Source organism: Saccopteryx bilineata, chromosome 1 (genome assembly GCF_036850765.1).
Source record: "Saccopteryx bilineata isolate mSacBil1 chromosome 1, mSacBil1_pri_phased_curated, whole genome shotgun sequence".
Taxonomy (NCBI): domain Eukaryota; kingdom Metazoa; phylum Chordata; class Mammalia; order Chiroptera; family Emballonuridae; genus Saccopteryx; species Saccopteryx bilineata.
Genome location: NC_089490.1, coordinates 373997094 through 374004839, shown reverse-complemented (window position 1 = coordinate 374004839; position 7746 = coordinate 373997094).

The window sequence follows — 7746 nt, the reverse complement described above, 5'->3', positions numbered from 1 at the left end:
GATGCTGAGGACCCAGGTTTGAAATCCTGAGGTTGCTGGCTTAAGTGCAGGCTCACCAGCTTGAGGGCAGGGTTGCTGGCATGAGTGTGGGATCACAGACATAACCCCATGGTTGCTGGCTTGAGCCCATAGGTCACCAGCTTGAAGACCCAAGGTTGCTGGCTTGAGCAAGGGGTCACTGACTCAGCTGGACCACCTCCCTGCTGCCCCCCTACCCTCATCAAGGCACATATGAGAAAGCAATCAATAAACAACTGAAGTGTCGCAACTACAAATTGATGTTTTTCATCTCTTTCTTCCTGTCTGTCTGTCCCTGTCTCTCTTTCTCACTAAGAAAAAAAACTGTCATCCTGACTACACGTTGGATAGTGGACCAGAGCTATCAGCAAGACTCTACAAAGCATTTGAATCATTCATAAAACTGTCCTTTTTCTGGTTCTATGCTCATCAAACTCTATTCTGATTAGAATCTGACTTTCTAGAATTTGACAGAGACGATAACAAGCATTTTCTAATGCACATGAGATATCTGTGAATCGATATAAAGTCATAAGTACATGTGCCACCCTCCTGAGGAATGGATCTGTCTCTGAAACTAACAACCAGGAACTAAAGTGATGAAATTGATGGTCAGACCCTGGATCTAAACCACTTGGTCAAATTGACTGTTGACCTTGCAGACGCATGCTGGCCCACCAGCAGCTGTCCTGATAAATCTCCAAACTCCAACCTTGCCCTCCACTCAAATATTTGGGCTGCTCATCAGGAAATCCCTGTTTAATTCTGAAGGAGGCCTGAGAGGACTTACACGAACCCTGGGGCCAAGGGAAAACACAGCTTCCTGGAGATTGGCCTTGCAGAACAAGGCGGCAACGTGTTGAAGGAAATGAGGGGGTTTGACAACTATGGACCTCCACTGGGAAATGCCAGATGAATATCTGTAAAGGTCATTATTGATGCTCAAAGGTGACAAATGAGGTATTTGTGTGAAAGCAAATTAAACCAGTCACTTTGAGGCTCTACAGAGCTGATTTGGAAAGGCATTTGTAGGCTGCAAAAAAGTGAGCTAGCCACACCCATAAAAGTATTGTGAGCCTTCTGAATTACAAAGAACGACTGAAAGTTACAGAAAATAAACAGTTTATTCTCTTCATGTAGCTCCATTCAGCCAGGTTCTTCCTGCCTGAATATCAAAAGAGAAATAGCCACTGCACAGCTTCTTAGATGCTCCAACACCAAATACGTTATTTCCCTGAAATCAAAGTCCTCTGGGTCAGCAGGACAACCACAAGGTCAGCTACACCAGAGTAAACAAATGACATTCAGTGAATTCTCTCCACATGGCATCCATGATACTCCTATCTGTGTTTTCTTACCTTCTAGATACTAAAGAAAATGTCACTTTCTCTGAGACTGGGTGGTAAATCACATCAATTCTATTCCCAGCGTTGCTACTGGCTGGCTGGAGACCTTGGAAAGGACCTGAGCTCTGGTACGTGATCCGCATTTGTTTATTCATTCACAGCCTTTGATTCTTGTCAGGCCTCACGCTGTGTTCTTAGGGAAGAAAGATGAATAAGAGAAATCCTTCCCTTCAGCTTGCTCCCAGTTCTTTGGGGGGAGATAGGCAAGGAAAGCCAATGTAACAACAGCAGCACAATAAGCCCCACAGCCTAAATACATACAGGGTCTTATGTGGGCGTGGAGGCCAATGCAGGAGGCTGGGAACAGATCAAAGAGGAAGTGGCAGCTGAACTGAGATTTGAAGGAGTTGAAGTTCACCAGGACAGGTGAACTTTGGGGAAGTAGGGTGGGCTTTGGGGAAGAAGGATATCTCCAGTGGAAGGCACAGCAGGAGTGGTGGCATTAAGGTAAGAAAACAAGTGTTCTGTTGAGAGAATCTGCAAACCTTCAAGTGAACCAAGGGCACGAAGAGCTGCACAGGGTGATGACAAACAAAAGGCACAGGTAGAACATTGCACCGTATTGCTAGGCCTCGGACGACATCCTGTTAGTACTCAGTATTCCTGGACATGCTGACTGTCCTTCCGCCAGCCTGTTACTCTGCCTGGGTGCTTTCGCAGGTCTCAGAAGCATGTTCTGCCTGCGCACAGAGTGGACTAAACTACTGAGGTGTTGACATCACAAATCACAGCCATGCACCAGTGATGACGGTAGATGTCGGTCCCCTCCCCATATACCCAGTACACCTGTCTTTCCATTATGCTAACTGCTTCTTACTGAAAGCTCCTATGACTTTGCTTGAGGGCCTGTGTCAATGTGGTATCATGCCAGACTGACCCACACATGGATTAGGATGGAATTATTGAAAGTCAAGCCTCCAACCACAGAAATATTCCTTAACAAAAATGGGCAGGAAAATCTCTCAGTTTCCTGACCTCACAAATATAACAAATCGAAGCAACTCCAGTGGGCCTCCCGGAGGTCCTTTGCAGGATTGAGCACCAATTGCCCACAGCAGTGAACTCATTAATCAATCTGATATTCTCTCCCTGTCCCTCCTTATCTTACTTCCTGTCAGGTGAAGAATGTGAAAGGCTGCTAAGTGGATGATTTCTACATTCACTGCTACTCTAAAGGTCTGGAGTCTGAAGACCAAAGCCAAGACTCAAACCCATCAGGACTTTCTCCTTCGTGAGCTCCATATTATGTTGAGCACATCTCAGTTCTCCTTCTGCCTTCATACTGTCAGTGTGGATTCATTTAATGCAGACTGATTTTGCTCTCCTGTTGTTTCAGAAATGCCTGGTTGGTTTCACCAACTAGACACCGTCTCAAATCGTATTATCTAAAGTAGTGAGTTTTCAAGTATTTTATCCTCAAAGTAATAATAATAATAATTTCACCCAAGTACTCACTACAATTCTGTGAAGTAGGCTCTATTATTATTGTTCCTATTCTGTAAAAGTGAGCACTAAGACTCAGGGATATGAAGTGATTTCCCCAAGGGCACTCAGCTAGTAAGAGGAAGGTCAGGCTTTGAACTCACACACTCTGTCTTCTTAACCATTATCCTCTACCCTCTCTCAAGGCTATTTTTAATCATGTTTTTTCTTCACAAAAAAAATCGTGTTTTGAAACATTTTTTGTATTCACTAATTTACTGTGAATTACCCAATTTCATTAGGTAATAATAAATTTCTTCTCTTAATTTTTTAATTAACCAAAGACATATATAAACTTTTCAACCATAAAGTTGAATTAACTAGTGTGATAACTAGGACTCTAAACTCCATAAAGTCTATTTGTTGAATAAATGAATGAATGAAAAAGCTTACCTTATATGATTCCAGCCAAAATAAAATACCCTTGATGATTAAGTTAGCCTCTGTCGCTTGGATGTAGGTAGTTATGTGTTAGGCTATTCCAAAATAAAATGTCAAAAAAAAAATTTAAGGAAGTTTACTATTATCATCTTGTGGACTCTAAGTGATCCAAGGATTTCAAGTGGTAACTCCTCATCTACTAGCTTTTTGTTTTGGGGGGATTTTTGTTTTGGTTTTTGTATGTGTGGAAAAGGTTATTGTTTTATTTTGTGTTTTTAATCTTTTATTGCATTGGAAAGCCTTGAGTCTCCTTGAGGCCTGAGAGGACTTACACGAACGCGAGGGTCAGGGGAAAACACAGCTTCCTGGAGACTGGCCTCTCAGAACAAGGCGGCGACGTGTTGAAGGAAATGAGGGGGTTTGACAACTCTGGACCTCCACTGGGAAACCCCAGATGAATACCTGTAAAGGTCATTATTGATGCTCAAAGGTGACAAATGAGGCATTTGTGTGAAAGCAAACTAAACCAGTCACTTCAAGGCTCTACAGAGCTAATTTGGAAAGGCATTTGTAGGCTGCAAAAAAGTGAGCTAGCCACACCCATAAAAGCACTGTGAGGCTTCTGAACTACAAAGAACTATGGAAATGACAAAATGGATTCCTCAAGAATACATAGGTTACAAAATAAATAATGGAGCAATAATGTCATTTAGACTACTCCAAATATAATTGATTTCTCTGATATCCCATTTGTCCTCGGATGCCACAAGCATATAATATATAATCACTTAAAAATGTAAATCAGGTCCAATCACGCCACTACATAAAACCCTCATGATACTGCTAGTTATGCTGAATATTACACTCAAATTCCTTGCCATCGCCAATAAGACTCTATAAAATATGTGTTCCAAGCAAAATACTGGATGATTCTTTTTGCCTTGGAAAAGTGAATAACCCCCAGAAAACCCATGACATTGACAAGATCTTTCAATCAAAATGACTCACTCACCATTCATTCTTCCAATAGCAGTTCATTGATGCATTCCTTAGACACAGAACTTTCTGTTGGTCCCTTAGTACCCCAACTTGAACAGGAATTGGCATATAAGGGTTAGTAGGTATTTTTAGGGAAGTTTTTATTATGAAATAAAAATTCAAACAGGTCATCAAACAGGAACAACTTAACCAACCTATCCTTACAATTCTCACAATTAAAAAAAAGTTATTGAAGATTTTGCCTTCCCTAAACAAGGAGATAACGTTATTAAAAAAAAAAAAAAAGAAGCCAAGTAGATAAGAAGAATACAGTCTTGTCAATTAAAAGTATCTGAAATAAAATATCCAATAGGAGGGTAGAAGACAGAGTCAAGGAAATATCCAAAAAAATACAACAAAAGAACAAAGAGAAAATTATAAAGAAAAATAAACAAACAAACAAAAAAAAGAAATGCAGGGTCAATAGAGCAGGTTCAATATTTCAGTAATGTGGACACCAGGGAGACCTGAAAAAAAGAGGAGCCATAAATTTATCGAGAACAAATATAGGAAATGTCTCAGGACTAAAAACACAAATCTTCAGAAAGAAAGATAAGGGAAAACCCTAAGGTAGTAAATTTATTTTCTTTAAAACAAGCAGTTAATAGCTAACATCTAAAATTAACAAGCTGGCCCTGGCTGGGCTGCACAGTGGATAGAGCATCGGCCCACCATGTGGGCATCAGGGTTTGACCCCTGGTCAGGGCACACAGGAGAAGCAACCATCTGCTTCTCTTCCCTTCCCCCTCCCCCTCCTCTCTCTCTTTTCCCCTCTCATAGCCAGTGGCTCAGCTGGTTGGAGCATTGGCCCCGTGAACTCAGGGTAGCTCAGTTGGTTCGAGTATTGGCCCCAGACGGGGTTTCCTGGTAGATCCTGGTCAGGATGTATGTGGGAGTCGGCCTCACTGTCTCCCCTCCTCTCACTTAAAAAAAATAAAATAAACAAGCTAAGAAGCAGAAGTATTAGCATGTTTAATACCAAAATAAACAGGTATGAGATTTAAACTAAATCCCTTTGAGAAGTAGATTTGGAGGTTAGGAACGGGTAGGGTAGGTGAGAGAAGGATGGGGATTACTGGTTCTCTCCCTGTCTCTCTGTTTCTCTGTCTGTCACACACATACTCTTTGGTACCTTAAAATATGAACATGTATTATTTTAATTAAAAAATGAAAATAAACATATAGTAAACTGTTTTTAAAAAGAGATATTTTTTCCCAAGGCATGGCTGTTCTCCTCTAGGCCTGTGGGCCTTTTTCTTTCTTTCTTTTTGTATTTCTTTTTATTTTTTTCTTCTTTCTTCCTTTCCTTTCCTTTTCTTTCTTTCTCTCTCTTTTCGTGGCACCTTTTAGAAATATTTTCATCATAGTATTCCCTTGGAAATGATCCATTAACATAATTTAGGGCAGGGGTCCCCAAACTTTTTACACAGGGGGCCAGTTCACTGTCCCTCAGACCATTGGGGGGCCGCCACATACAGTGCTCCTCTCACTGACCACCAGTGAAAGAGGTGCCCCTTCCGGAAGTGCGGCGGGAGCTGTATAAATGGTTTCAGGTGGCCACATGCGGCCTGCGGGCCATAGTTTGGGGATGCCTGATAGGGTGTCTTTCTTATGCAGTCTTCTTAGGGAAATGATCTAAAGATCATGCTTTGAGAAGCAGCTCTGTTCCAGAGAATTTTATACAACTGCAAACATAACAACCCAGCTAAGGGTAAAAGCGCACACACATACACACACACAATTAAGTGTAATTTTAACTGTTTTGTTTTTCTTTTTTCTTTGGCCCCATATCTTCTCAGGGAACTTTATGGAATTAGTCATGATTATGGGGGAGGGGCTGGTGGAATGTTGGATCCCTGGCTACCATCATTTCTTCTAGCCATTCCCTGTAGACATGACTGACAGTATCCAACACAGCAGTTTCCCTATTAATGACTGAGAAGGTACTCAAGAAATGCTTATGGGAAAGGGGACAAAAGGAATGGGATGGGAAGGAGGAATATGGGGGAAAGCAACCAACTTTTTATATCTGAGGTGCAATGAAATTCACAGCAGTCCTGTAGCTGGAAGTGGGGTCTGCATATAGAAAACAGGCCCATTACTTTGACTCAGACACAAAAACCCTCCCTCTGTAGTGACTGTACAAACTGAATGAGTGTCCGGCACAAGGTGCAAAAGAAACAAACATGAGCGTGCCTGACGCCCGCCAGTACTTCCCGTCTTCTCCTGGAATATGAAGTGGACACATGCTACCTGCACGTGAAGCACTGTTCATGTGTTCTTGGACCGAATTCTCACAACCACCTTCCAGGTGATTAACTGTCTCCCACAGCAGGGAGGAAGACTTAGAGAAATGAAAAGACACGCCTAATTCACACAGCCCAGGCAGCAGTGGAATTTGAACCGATTCTGCGCTTCTCATGTTGGCTCCCTTATTGCACAGAGCTCTGAAGAATGGGTAAAACATGGAAGAGGCGGAGAAGAAGCCATCATAACGGAGAAAAGACACAGGCGCAGATACGCGCACAGGAGTGCGCGCAGCTGAGCCAGCGCAGGGAAGGAGCCCTCGGGAGGGAGCCCGAACCAGCTGAGGGCTTACAAACCTTGGAGCAAGGTAGAGTGGGGGGTGGAAGACAGCTCTGATCTTACCAACAGTGTTGGATGGGGGAAGTGTTCCCCAGCCTCTGCTTCCTCGTCTGTAAAATGGGTTAACTGCCTCGAAGATTTGTTGTGAGGTTTCGATGGTACAACTTACATTTTTTTTAAAAATTACCTGGCATGAGCTTTTGTTTCTCATTTCCTGATAGAAGCAGAGGGGTCGCTGAGGGTGGGAAACAGGGGGAGGCTGTCGGTCTCAAACTCCTGGTCTCATCCATACGCACAAACAACAACTTGCACACGCCGGGCTGTACATTAGTCATTGGATTCTGACAGGCTCTCCGGTTGTTTTATTTTGATCAGCTCAAGTCAGTCCAAACAGTTTGTGCAGCTCTAGGAAACTGGCTAAGGTTGGCCTGTGAATTTTGGCATCCTGGACCAAGGGATCATGGGGGCGGAGAGGGGGGGGGAGAGAGAGAGAGGAAAAGTACCTAGCAGTGCCACCTGAGTCCAACTTCCTGCTGGCGACATCCACCTCTTGCTGACTCTGAGTCACCGACAGCATGCCTTCCCTCCCCTGCGGCCCATCCGCCTATTAGACCGGCACCTCTCCCCGGTGCTGACTTCCCTTGCTGGCTCCCACACGTGTGCTCAAGGTGGAGGCAACCCTAATGAGGCGACACAGGGCAGCTGCTGCAGACGGCGTTTCTCTCTCAGCCAGAGAAATGAGGACTGCAGTAGTCTCACTTGCAGGGCCAGCCTGGCCCCACAGCCTTGCAGGTCACCCCTCAGACACAGGCTGCTCCCTGCCCCATGTCCTAGA